The sequence below is a fragment of the Myotis nattereri genome (assembly GCF_964212035.1).
Source record: "Myotis nattereri genome assembly, chromosome: 20".
NCBI lineage: Eukaryota > Metazoa > Chordata > Mammalia > Chiroptera > Vespertilionidae > Myotis > Myotis nattereri.
In genome coordinates, this window is record NC_138096.1 from 8,460,115 (window position 1) to 8,474,604 (window position 14,490).

Genomic DNA, 14,490 nt, shown 5'->3' on the forward strand with positions numbered 1-14,490 from the left:
CCTAATGGGATTAGTGAATCCAAAACTCTGAGGGTGGAGCCTGGCAATGCTGTTTTAACAGAAAGCCCTCCAGGTGATTCTAAGGCACATAAAAGTTTGAGAGCCACTGAGCTTTCCCTCCTGTAGCTTGATAATTATATCACTCGTTGGTTCAGTCATCAGCTAAACCATAAGGACGGAGGTGATCAGCTGCACCAGACTTGATAGGACTATAAAAGAATCTTTTCCACCCTCACAGAGTTGCTTACAGACATGAAGCAAGTACCAAACAATTTGAGTTAGCACACAATTCCATGCTGCATCGTATAGTTCAGACGCAGAGGGCGAGCCATGTGGCTGTTACATATGGTTAACAGAGATCAGCCAATTATAATTCAGGTGAGCAGAGAAAACGCATACTCGAATACCACTTCAAATAATGCAGAGGATCTGTGGTTTGCCAAACAGCTCTAGCGGCCAACAGCCAACGGCTGGCCTGATGCTAATCCCTTGGAAATGGGGTGGCTCTTGGAGAAAAGCATAAAGGACATAGAATAAAAAAGCATGAAACTTCGAATCACAAACAGTTCCAGATTCTACACATAATTGCCTTTGGCTGCAAACCAAAGGCTTGCGTGCTCAGGGTGGGAAGTACTTTTGGTCATGCATCAAGCCATACTTGTGCCCACGGATAGTGATCTGCACATTAAAGAATTCCAATCTCAGGGTCTGGGCAGATGGCTGTGTGGACCAGTCAGTGTGGGAGATAAGAGAGTTGCCTTTGGACTTGGCCCAAGCAGAAAGGATTGAGGTGTCACACTTGGTCAACAGAGAACTGGCCCATTCATTGAGTGCCTTCTGTATATAGAATATTTGTTGGATATTCAAACAGTTGGTAGTTCAAACAGTCCCCACTTTTGAGAAGTTCAAAAACCATCATAGAAATGCCAAAAACAACAGATAAACAAATAAAAGACACCAAAGCAAAAACTATGTAAATACAGACTGCCTTAATTGAGTAGAGTTATCCAAGGAGTGACTAGAACCAGATACTGCCAGCAAAGGAAAACACAACTAAAATATAGAAAATTAACAGCGGGTAAAGATCTAATTTTAAAGCAAGGGAAATAGAATGAGTGATGGTTGAAGGCATGAGGGACAAAGAATATAAAGAAGATCAAGGGCATCTATTTGCTTGAGAATAAAAACATAGACCATGTTGTAAGGAGGAATGGGAAGGTCATTGAGTAGGAGCCTTGAGAGCTGTTATCTAGAAGCTTAGCTGTTTCTTTAACGTGTACATTTAAAGGTAGATATAGAATTCTGGGTGGTATAATGCTGGTTTCATAGAAATTATACCTGAGGATGACTTTCTAATGGACCAATGCTGAGGGTGTTGTGGTTGTTGAGTTAAAGGCAAAGGAGGGAATACTAAAGAAACAGTGCAGAAGACAATGGAGAGGAGAGGGTGGAAAAGTAACCAGCCCCCAGTCTGTCCCCAGCTACCATCATCCTGCCCCTGGATTACTGCGGCAGCCACCCTGTCTTCCAGCCGGATCTTCACACACACACTGCTTTACAAACACACCAAGCAGCTCCTATCTCTTTTGTGTCCCTATATGGAAATGTCTTTTCCCAGAGAGACACATCCCCCCCACTCCCCCCCGCTAGGTTCTTTTGGTTCTCTGCTCAAGTGTCCCATTATTGGAGAGACCGTCCCTAACTAGCCTATCTGAAACAGCACCCCACAGCCATCACTCCCCCAGCTCTCTCATTCCCCTCTCCTGCATTATCTTCCTTCTGAGCACTTAGCGCTATGTCATGTGTGTCTGTGTGTCTCTGTGTGTGTGTATTTATTTGTTCACTAATGATCTGGCTCCTCTCTCCAGAGTGGAAGCCCCTCTGAGAGCAGGGACTTGGTTTCTGTTCGCTGTTATAGCCATAGCATGCATAGCAGGCTCTCCGTCATGTTTGTTGAATGAATGAATGAAGAGGACATGAATAGCTCAGTTGGCACTTGTGTTGCAATGTCTTTCAAGATGTTGACATTTCAGTTCTCTTTGACTCATCTCAAGTTCACCTCTAACTGTGGACTTCAGTCACACAACTCTTAGAGTTAGGTGCTTCTGTCTGCAAATGGGCAGGTTTCCCTATGGGCTGTCCCAAATAGCGGTAACCTCTTGTGTTGTCGTAATGCAAAACGTCCATGGTTTTATGCATTTTTCTGTTGGAAGCAAGGCTCAGCAGTTTTACAACCAAAATAAAGTAATGAGCAATTAAAGTGGTAGCACCCCAATGTCTGAAAGATTTTCATCTGGGCCCTCATGGGTGATAGTCTTATTTCCACTTCGCTTTTCTAAGACTCTTGACCAGCCCAGAACTTTCATTCTTCCTCCTGCACAATCCCAGCTCAGGGCTACTTCACTTTTTAAAAAAAATAACATTTTGCAATTCCCTAGTAATAAAGATGATGATGATGATGATGATGATGATGAATATGATGCTAATGATGGCAATGATGGTGATGATGGGATGATGATTATAGTGATAATCATGATGATGTAGATGATGATGGTGAAGGTGATGATAGTACAATGATGATGGTGATAATTATGATGGTGATGGTGGTGATGATGATGATGATGGTGATAACAATGATGATGGGTGGAATTACATTATTTCTCTACCCATTTAAATTCCCTAGTAGATGCAGTTTTGTCAGTCAGCAACATTTATTGACCATAATATATAGTACAGTATGCCAGGTGCCGAGGGAAATAATAAAGGTTTGTGTTATAAAGTAATTACCTTGGCTGTGGAAAACACTCAATAAATATGTGTTGAGTGATTCATTATTGAACGCTTTGGTTTCTGTATTCACACTCTTATTCAGTTCTGCTCATATTTATTCGAAATCCAAGGCATATTTTATAAAAACTTTCACTACAACCCAATGAAAAGAACTAATCGCACAAATTAGGAATAAGAGAAGAACTGGATAATATAAGAAACATAGACATATTTCATCTGAAAGCATAAAATAGCTGGGAAATGGGTTTACACTCACCAAAAAGAACATTTTAGGGCTATAGCAACACAACACAAAAGGTAAAGAGGTGCCTGGTCCCTTTGTACAGTCAAGTGCAATGTAGACTCACCTTATTTAGACTCTGTGATCCTTCAAGCAAGCTTGAGTTGAACTGCATTCTTGTCACATATAGATTGTAATGAGTTTTGTGAAAGAACAAGTGGTTTAAACAAGAGATTAAGCAAATGATCAAGCTACTTAAGGGAAAGTGGTGACAGTGCTGGCTATCTCATATGCCTTCTTTCTTTCCTCTTTACTAACAGAGCCCGGGTTTTGTGTTGGGCAGCAGTTTAGTCTTTAAAAAAAAAAGCATTCTTTCTAGAATCATGACAGGCCAGGACGGTTGTATCTCCCAGCAGGGGACAATGAGAGTCAAATGGAAAGGGATAGGGCTGTTTCGCGGTGAAAGGGGCCAAACACAACTGGCAGGACCTTGTGTCCACACCCCTCACCTCTCCCTTCATCTGGAAGGTAGATGCAGTAGCTGGAGGTTCAAGCAGCCATCTTGCAAGCATGAGGGTGCCAAGCACATGGCAAGAATGGTGAGCTGGCCACAGCCTGTGCTCCGATGGCTGCCTCCAGTGGCTGCACCAGTTCTGAGCTAGCACCTCAGACTCTGCAGAAGCCACTGTGGTCTGGTGACTGTTATGTGCAGCCCGACCCAACCCTCACTGACCGGGAACCTTCTGAAGGCCTTGTGTGTATGCAGTTGGATGTAGACGTTACAGCCACACCATACAGAATCCTTCTTTTCTGTCCGGTTGCATGTTTTCACCTTTACCACTCGATTAGCCTGGTCTGTATGGCTGTGATTCATTGCACAATGTTGCTTCTTAAAAATAATGAAAAATTAAAGATTTTTCACGGACATTCCCCATTCATAATTATGGGGTTGTTTTCATCTTAGAGTCTCTTCATCATTATTTTAGTTACCTATCGAAATCTAGGATGTGGGCACCTGGAGAAAGAGGCCTGTAGCTTAGAGCAGTGGTTCTTAACCTTCTGGCCCTTTAAATATAGTTCCTCATGTGGTGACCCAACCATCAAATTATTTTCGTTGCTACTTCATCACTGTCATGTTGCTACTGTTATGAATCGTCATGTAAATATCTGATATGCAGGATGGTCTTAGGCGACCCCTGTGAAAGGGTTGTTTGACCGCCAAGGGGTTGCGACCCACAGGTTGAGAACCACTGTCTTAGTGTGTTAGCACCCAGGTTTCATAGTCATACAAACAAACGACTCCGCCCCTTACAACCCTTATGGCCCTGGACCGGTTACTCAACCTCTTTGCTTTCTCCCCGCCATCCCGTGAACCCCGTGCTACCACACCCATCCCAGCAGTCCCCACCGCCCTGGAGCCACTCATTGACTTGTCTTTCTCCCCAGCTGAACTGGGAGCGCTTTAAAATGGGGGACCGTGTTTGAACTGAGCCTCTCCTCCCAGCATCTGACCCAGTGCCTGCCTCCGAGAGGGCGTTGCCTGCGTGTGTGTCGACTGTGGAAGCAAGCAGTTCTGAAACCAGCACCGACGAATCAGCTTTCTGAACGTGGCCTTTCCCTGGCGAAGGCGTTCAGAGGACAGACTCTGAAACTCTGAGAGGGAGCCGCACTGCCCCACCAGGGAGTCCTTCACGGAACCAGGATGCTGATGGGATCTCGAGGGGAAGGCGAGGGGCCTGCCCCGGCTGTGTCACTGCTTCTGAGGGCAGCACGCGGGAGGCGAAGAGGCCACTCGATGGAGTGCAACGTCCGTTTGAAGCGGGGTGATGCCTTGGACCCGAGTCCATGCATTCCTCAGCCTTGGCTGCCCCCCTCCCCACGTGCGAGGACCCTGTGCCTCAGCCCGGATGGTGTGGAGCGAGGTGGGCTCCCCTTCCCCAAGGGTTAGTGTCAGGAGCTGTGCCCCATGAGCACCTGGGGCCGTGGGATGGGACGTGCAGCAGACGGGACAGGGAGGGTGACCGTGCCGCTCCCAGCAGCGTGAGCCACGGCCTCTCGGGGACAAGCACCCACACGCAGCGGTGAGTCAGAGAATCCACCAGCAGATGGAACACCCACTGTGCTGAAAAACAAAACACAAAAGCCACGACTCCTCCAGGAACCCAGAGGGGAAGAGATCCCCGGAGAGGGAACCTGAGGGGCCTGGTGAGGGCTTGCCCAGCAGGCCCCATGCGGATCCCCTCCAGGGACTGGCTCAGGGCAGCCTCGCAAGGTGCGTGCGGCTAGTTCCACCATCTGATGAGGAAACTGAGGCCCCGGGAGATGAAGCAGCCTGTCAGAGGCTGTGCAGGTAGAGAGAGAGGGTCCCTGGGTCTCACCCTTGGTCTGTGATCCCAAAGCTTATGCCCTTAACCCTTCTGGGGAACCACCTCGAAGAGCTTAATGTCTAATGGGAAACACACTCACATATACAGACACCTATCCACTCACCTATACGCACACCTGTACTCATATACATATGTACACATGCGTACACACACATATACACAGACTGCGTATACACACACTCACATGTACACATACTCACCCACACATGCACGCACATGGCATCCAGCATAGAGCCGCCTTCTCCTTCCCTTCCCACTCCTCCTGAAAGTCCTGGGAGTTAGCTAAGGACTCACCTTCACAGAAAACACAATATTTTTAAAGATTCTGCAATGAGCACAGGCCTGGAAAGGCTTCTCAGAGCATGAGGTGACGTTCCTGTCTGGAGTTTTTCATTTATTTATTTTTTTAAATATGTTTTTATTCATTTCAGCAAGAGGAAAGGAGAGGGAGAGGGAGATAGGGATGTCAATGATGCGAGAGAATCATCCACGGGCTGCCTCCTGCACGCCTTCTACTGGGGTCGAGTCTGCAACCCGGGCATGTGCCCTGACTGGGAATCGAACCGGCGACCTCTTGGTTCCTGGGTCGACACTCAATTGCTGAGCCAGCCCAGCCGGGTTGTATGGCTCTTTTTAATGATCAGTGAGGGTATCTCACTGTTGACCCCTTGAAAACAGTTTGGGATCCAAGGAAGTTGCTGGTCTCTGGTTGGTTTTGTTAAAAGTCAGCAGGACGAATGCAGAGACCTGACCTTCTAGTTCAGGCTTAAAAAAAAAAAAACAAAGAAAGAAAAGAAAGACATCCCATCCCCTCCTGTGGGATGTTCCCCCCTTATCTTTTTGATACAAAGAGGACTTACTCCTTTTGTTACACATGATGTCACAGACAGTGAGCAGATAATCCTTCGAGAGCTTCTGTTTGAAGCAGTTCCCTTAAAGATGGGCTGTTCTCAATACTGTTTTCCAGGTCCTGATATCCTTTCCACATTTCTTTTCTTTCCCACAGCCAACCCCAGGAAAAAAAAAAAAATGGACTGTGGGTCAGGTAATGTAAGCAACAGACCGTGAGATGATTGCCAAAAATGTAACCACCCAATCGGCTCCAAAGGAAAATATTCATTAAAGTGACACATGTTAATAGGATCGAATTCAAAACACGTGTTTGGACACGCAGATGTCGGAAAGCGCCATATCCTGATTAGCTGAACGGGTCTCGGTTCTTTCAGATCTTCCTTCCTTATTTTGATTGCAAGTCAAGTTTCGGGGAAATTCTTTCCCACTACTGTCTGCTGATCACATCCCCAAAGCATTTAGAAATCTCACTCGTTTCCTATAAGAAGAGATGGAAAGCTCGACCGCAAATATTTGTGTAAATGTCACCATGTATTATTGGAAGCTTTGTTCCGTCGGTTAGAGAATTATTGCAGCGAGTTCTAGCTGGACTCCATTCAAACCCTCCCTGCACGGAACACGCACACCCAGACACACCCACACACTCACTCCCCGCTCGGCCCAAGTGGGAAGGATTGTCTGTTTCTTTTACCCTCTGCCTTTACCTCTGTGGCCGTGATAACAGCCAACCACTCTGGCTGACGATTTGTGCTTTGAAAGTTCTTTTAAAGCTACAAAGTCCATGTTTCTTTTTTCTCCTTCTTTCTTCATTTTTTTTTAAACAAACACATTTTATTTATTTACGTATTGAATATATTTTTATTGATTTCACAGAGGAAGGGAGAGGGAGAGAAAGAGACACAGCAATGATGAGAAAGAATCATGGATCGGCTGCCTCCTGCACGCTCCCTACTGGGGATCGAACCCAGGACCCTTCAGTCCGCAGGGTGAGTCCTCTTTCTATCAAAAAGATAAGGGGGAACATCCCACAGGAGGTGAGGGGATGTCTTTTTTTTTTTTTTTTTTTTTTTAAGCCTGAACTAGAAGGTCAGATCTCTGCATTCGTCCTGCTGACTTTTAACAAAACCAACCAGAGACCAGCAACTTCCTTGGATTCCAAACTGCTTTCAAAGGATCAACAGTGAGATATCCTCACTGATCATTAAAAAGCTCCACGCAACCCGGCTGGGCTGGCTCAGCAATTGAGTGTCGACCCAGGAACCAAGAGGTCGCCGGTTCGATTCCCAGTCAAGGCATATGCTCGGGGTACAGTCCCCTCTAGCCACTGAGCCAAACCAGCTAGGGCAGGTACATGTTTCTTATGACTGATTTCAAGCCAAGGAGGAGAGGAAAATGAGAGAGAGGTTCTCTTCTGCAAAAGGCAGACAACCAAACAGAGAAAAAAAGAGAAAAGGCACCTTCAGCATCCTCTCTGATCACTCACTGAAAAGGAAGGAGAGAGTGAGGCAGCAATATTTAGCTTTAACTCTTTCCTGGAATGCCCTGGAGCCCATGCTCGGAGTTGCATTTTTATGGAATTAGATCACCAATGGGACCCAGCTCGCTGCTCAGTCATTTGTCACCAAATTGCAAGAATGCGGTGTCCTAGCATGGAAAGAATGTCATGCCTTCAACATTTATTTCTGGCCGTGTCTTTCCCAGCCTTGAGATCAAAACTTCAGCTGGTAGATAAGCAGGGTTCGTGAACCCCTCCTGCCACCCACTCCTTGCCTCCCCTGACAGACAGCGCCCCGCATGCCCAGCCTGGCACATTCTTCTGCATGCTTTAGCCTGGCCGGGGCTGCCATGACCTTTAACCTCAGTTATGTTGACACAAGCAGTCGCCCTCGAATTTTCTCAGACCCATTCATCCCTTGGGTAGGACCAAGATTCCTCTCCCTGGTGTTTCTAGGAAAAAAGTTCTGTGTTTTATGAACTGAATAAATATGGGTCCTTTCTCCAGGTCTGTCTCCCTCACTCGTGGCTGTTTCTGTCTGACCTGTGTGTGTATGGAGAGAGGATGGGGAAGGCAAGAGGGGCCCAATCAATTTCGCAAGCGCTCAGGTGCTAGACTGAGTTATCATTGGGCAACATCACCGAAGGCTGGAATTGGCCGACTTCCAGAAGACCTGTGCCTGAGGGGTGACTCACCACATCAGAATCAACAGTATCTTGCCCAATAATTAAAAGCTTTGGGCCCTATATAGTCCATTCGGTACCAAGGGACTTGTACTTATCCAGAGAAAAATCTAGATTGGCGGTTTCTCCACATTTCTGGCTTTTAATACTGTGTCTGTCGATCCATGCTCAGAACCAGCATTGACCACAGGAATTCAGTCCACCTATTGGCCATCAGATTTTCCCCAAATTTAAAAAAAAAAAAAAGATAAAAGCAGCCCTAACCGATTTGGCTCAGTGGATAGAGCGTCCGCCTGTGGACTGAAGGGTCCCAGGTTTGATTCTGGTCAAGTGTACATGCCCAGGTTGCAGGCTTCATCCCCAGTAGGGGGCATGCAGGAGGAGGCCGATCAATGATTCTCTCTTACCCTAGCTGGTTTGGCTCAGTGGATAGAGCATCAGCCTGCGGACTGAAGGGTCCCGGGTTTGATTTCGGTCAAGGTCATGTGCCCGGGTTGTGGGCTTGCTCCCCAGTGGGGGGCATGCAGGAGGCAGCCGATCAATGATTCTCTTTCATCATTGATGTTTCTATCTCTCTATCTTTCCGTTGCTCTCTGAAATCAATAAAAAAAAACTTAATTTTTAAAAAAAGATAAAAGCAAAATCCTTAAGGATGAGAAGGAAAACACTGGCTAAAACGAATGACATCTGGATCTAAACCAAGGGCTAATGATTTGATTCCTATTCACACCTTGGTCGTGTGCACTGCTTTGTCCTCAGTTGTATGTGCTGTATCACTTTCATAAGAGCCACTGTGGGACCCAAAACATAGAAATGTTATTGCTGCAGCTGGTGATAGGCCCTGGGGTCAGACTAGCTAGGATTAGACCCCAGCTACACCTATTTTTTTTTAAATATATTTTATTGATTTTTCACAGAGAGAAAGGGAGAGGGATAGCGAGTTAGAAACATTAATGAGAGAGAAACATCAATTCAGCTGCCTACTGGGGATGTGCCCGCAACCAAGGTACAAGCCCTTGACCGGAATCGAACCTGGGACCCTTCAGTCCACAGGCTGACGCTCTATCCTAGGGGTGGGCAAACTTTTTGACTCGAGGGCCACAATGGGTTCTTAAACTGGACCGGAGGGCCGGAACAAAAGCATGGATGGAGTGTTTGTGTGAACTAATATAAATTCAAAGTAAACATCATTACATAAAAGGGTACGGTCTTTTTTTATTTTTTTAGTTTTATTCATTTCAAACGGGCCGGATCTGGCCCGCGGGCCGTAGTTTGCCCATGGCTGCTCTATCCACTGAGCCAAACCGGTTAGGGCTCAGCTACACCTCTTAATGGTGTGACTTGGGGCAAGTTACTTAACTTTCTAAACCTCCACTTCTCAAGACAGGGCATGATGATAGAAGCTTGACTCCTAGGGTGATTGGGAGATTTAGGTGAGATATTTCATATAAAGCTCTTAGCTCGGTACCTGGCACAAGAAAAAAGGGTTATAAATGTGAATTATTATTATTAATGCACTATAGTAAATCCTATTTTAAGGACCTATGGGATCTTACCAGTTTGTTCATTTATAACCTTAAAAGGGATCATTTTGTGAAGGGAAAAAATTGTTTTGCGAAGTGAAAAATTGTGCCCTAATTTATTGTGGTATATATATATATATATATATATATATATATGGATTATTTTTGCCCAAAAGAGAGTTACAACAATTTTATTAATGTTCTACTAAAGATATTTGCACACACATAAGCATATATACATATTGTATATATTTATATAGGTATAATATATATTTTCCTTCCCTTGAATCAAATATCGGAGCTCCACAAATTGGAGGATCTATTGAAAACACACGCACCAATATTTTCTTATTCTCTAAAGATCCCAAGAGAAAAATAAAGTCATGTAATAATCAGCAGCTTCCTGTACTATAACACTCCAGGCTCCTTTCAGGGGACAATGTTGAGTGACTTCCATGTGTCATCACCATTACTCCATCTACAGTCTCAGCCTGGATCTGCCCTAACAGATCCAGTCACTAGGGTTACCAGCCTGACTGCATGGAGTCCCACACTCCCCTAAATGCTCAGAGCATAAGTCATCCCTTGTGTTGACTTGAACTGATTCACACTGACCAAGACTTCCCTGACTGAGTAGCAGTCCTTCAAAGGATTAGTGAGTCTCTCTCTCTCTCTCTCTCTCTCTCTCTCTCCATATATATATATATATATATATATATATATATATATATATATATACACACACACACACACACACACACAGTAAGGGCCCAGTGCATGAATTCGTGCACCTTGAAAGGAACTGTGGGCCGCGAGGCTGCAGTGGGCACAGGGGCAGGTCTCAGCCCATCCTCCACGCCCCTGCCCGGCCCCTCCCGCCACAGCCTCCTGGTCCCCTGTCTGCCAGCAGCTCCACTTCTGCTGAATTGGGGCTGGTGCCTTCAGTGCATGGGAGCAGCAGCTGCTGCCCCCGATCACCCCTCAGGAGCAGGGGGACGTGGAGAAGCCCTCAGGGCCAATCAGGGCCAGCAGCTGCCGCTCATACCACTGATGGCACCAAGTGGTCTGGACTGGCGCCGGGCACCGGCAGCGGGTGCAAGCGGCGGCTTTGGCACCAGCTGCGGGTGTGAGCAGGGCCAGCGCTGGCAGTGGGTGCGAGTGGTGGCTCCGGCCCTGGCAGCAGGTGTGAGTGGGGCCGGCACCAGCAGCAGGTGCGAATACCTGGCGGGACCACTGTGCGTGGGAGCAAAGAATTTTCAGTAACCACCAGAGGCTTGCCCCGATGACAATGACCGGCGCCCCTCCTTGGTCTGGCACCCCCGCTCACCTGCTTCACCATTCCGCCACAGCCAATGCCCGCCATGTTCCGCACACGCCTCCTGGTGGTCAGTGCATGTCATAGCAACCGGTTGTTCACTTGTTCCACTTGTTCTGCAGTTCGGTCTATTTGCATATTAGCCTTTTATTATATAGGAGGATGTGAGGCAGAAACTATATACAGAACAATGTAATATTCCATCTCACATACCTTTACCTCTTTGGCCATGATTAGAGCTCAGCCACTCTGGGTGATAAGTCTTGCTTAGGTTTTGTTTTTACTTTGTCCTATTTTTAGATCTGTTTGTTTGCTTAAGCCCTACCAAAATACAGATGCCATGTTGTCTTTCCTTTAACTTCCTTGCATACCTAGTAATTCTCCCAACTTACTTGTGTCTGACTTTGACCATTCCATTTACATTTTCTTGTCAACATGTTTCCCCTAGAAAACGCATCCATGCTGAGGTGAGACCGCTAAATAAGTGGATAGGTGAGAACCAATTTCAGTTGACACATATTCTATATTCAACTCTGTGTAGATCATGTCACATCAGTGAGGAGGTGTTTTGTTCGGGGGCCACCATCAATGCCTTTGGGCAGGACTCGAGGGGACAATAAGTAGTTGTTCTCCACCCTCCAAGTCAGAGGAAGAATAGCAGGGAAAGAGAGGGAGGAGAAGAGAGGAGATGAAGCTCTCTCACCTACACGAGTAAGCAGAATTAAAGATGCTCAAAGCCTTGTCTAGCTCCAGCATCAAATCCTATCTGAAATGGTTCCTGCCTCCACCTAACTCATCCACTCTGACCGGATTACTGCGCACACGCACCCATTGCCAGATCCGGCCGATATTGGTGAAAATCAAGAACGTTTCATCCTTTAAATAGATCGTTCTCATTCATTGAGTTCAGTAGGCTACAGTTGTCTTCCCAGTTTCTTTCGTTTTCCTTCCCATGGATGATGGCATCCGGTCCTGGCAATAACAATGAAAAGCACTCAGGTCTTGTTATTGGGGCCCTTAGCAACAGCCATCTCTTCAGTGTAATTAAGGGTGGGAAAGTCGAGGTAGAGATGACGAGAAAGGCGAAACCTGCTGGGCATTATTCTAATCAGGGCTGTGGGCCTGGCATCTGGCCCAGACCAGCTCCTGTTTTGCAGAGCGGTTATCCCCAGGGTGCTGGAGAGGAGGAGAGCGAGGCCAAGCAGGTGCTGGGGTTTCCCTGCTCCCCATTCAGGAAGGTCTCATTGGCTCTGTGCCGGAAACTTCGACCTTGCTATGGGGCCTGCTCACGTCGGAAAACCAATGAGCTGGCCGTGCCTCCAGACCAGGCTGAGGGTAGCAACCTGAGAAAAAGCTCAGAGAAACAAAACCGTCTTGGTCTGGAGAACATAATGGCTATTCAGGCAGCAGAGCTGGGCTGAGAAATGTCAACCTCCTGTGTTTGGAGGCATGTCTCCAAATGGATGATGTCAGAGATAGGGGAATGGAAATTGATATTCATCAATCATAATACGCCAGGCAATCAAGGGCTCCACTGAGAGCTGCGTTCTCACACAGAAATGATTCTTAAATGCCACAAAGGAGCAACCTGTGATCTAAGCTCCTTTCCCTAAAAGATGTGAACAGAGCCTCCTTGCAGGGAAGCACAGGGGGAAGTTTTCAGAGCTCCCCCCCCCCCCTTTATTTTTTTGCTTTGTGGTTGAAGGTCTACTGTTGAGAGAAAGGGGGAAATCTGTCCCTTCCTAAGGATTATGAAAAGTGATGTAAAGGTATGGAATAAAGTGGAAGAACCCATAGAATGGGAATCAGGAGGTCTGGGGTCTTGTCCTAACCTCAGAAGACACATGGCCCAACCTCCACAGGTCTCAATTTTCTGATCTGTAAAACAGAGGATTAGACTAGTCCAGTGATGGCGAACCTATGACACGCGTGTCAGAGGTGACACGCGAACTCATTTTTTTGGTTGATTTTTCTTTGTTAAATGGCATTTAAATATATAAAATAAATATCAAAAATATAAGTCTTTGTTTTACTATGGTTGCAAATATCAAAAAATTTCTATGTGTGACACAGCACCAGAGTTAAGTTAGGGTTTTTCAAAATGCTGACACGCCAAGCTCAAAAGGTTTGCCATCACTGGACTAGTCAGTGGTCAGCAAACTGCGGCTCGCAAGCCACATGCGGCTCTTTGGCCCCTTGAGTGTGGCTCTTCCTAAGCCTTAGGAGTACCCTAATTAAGTTAATAGCAATGTACCTACCTATATAGTTTAAGTTTAAAAAATTTGGCTCTCAAAAGAAATTTCAATCGTACTGTTGATATTTGGCTCTGTTGACTAATGAGTTTGCCGACCACTGGACTAGATGGTCCCCAAGTCTCCTGCCATTGTGAGAGTCTGTGACTTGAGACTTTATTGCCAGGCACTGGCCTCCTTCTGCCAGGGAACTCAGATGGGGCTTTAGATTCAGTGAGGTTTCTCTCCTTTGTCTGTAGTAACAGTCATTGCACCAAAACAAACAAGCAGACATGGAAATCAGATTAACTGCCATGATTTAAACATTGTGAGTCTCATGTTTTACAAAACGATAGTCTGAGAGGGAAAAATAAGAATCCTATATATGTGTCTGGTCGCTCACATACTATTTTTGTGGTTTCTGGTACATGATTTATTTGTCTTTCCCTTGTTTCTCATACCTAAGTAACTGAAGCCAGTTTCTCAAGCAAGATTCCCTTAACAAAGCCTTTAATGATAGCTTAAATGCTTACAACCCAGTACCGGAGACATCTATTTGGGGTACTTTTTTGTGTGCTATTTTGTTTGGTTTCTTTTTTTAAAAAAAAACAACGGATCTATACTCACTTAGCCACCACTCTCTCATCAGACACACACTCACCAAGGTGAGCTAGCCGAGTGTCCCAAAGACTGGAGATAAAGTGGGAGAAGGTGCCAGACATCCATGAGCTCACTGGCTGGAGGCTGTGGCCATGACAAATCATGGGGTTATTTTAATAACAGCTCGCTTCTCCATCATCTCTCTCCTTGATCTCTCCCACACTCATCTTTGAATCATCTAGGTCAAGTCAGTGTCTGGGTCCTGCTTGTTTAGCTTTGGAAATCTCCCTTCTATGCTCATAAGCAAATGAATTGACCAACAGTTGTAGCATTATTATGTAACCCTCATGAGGGCAAGACCGGGGGTCCTTTATTTTCTTTGGCCTTTACACAA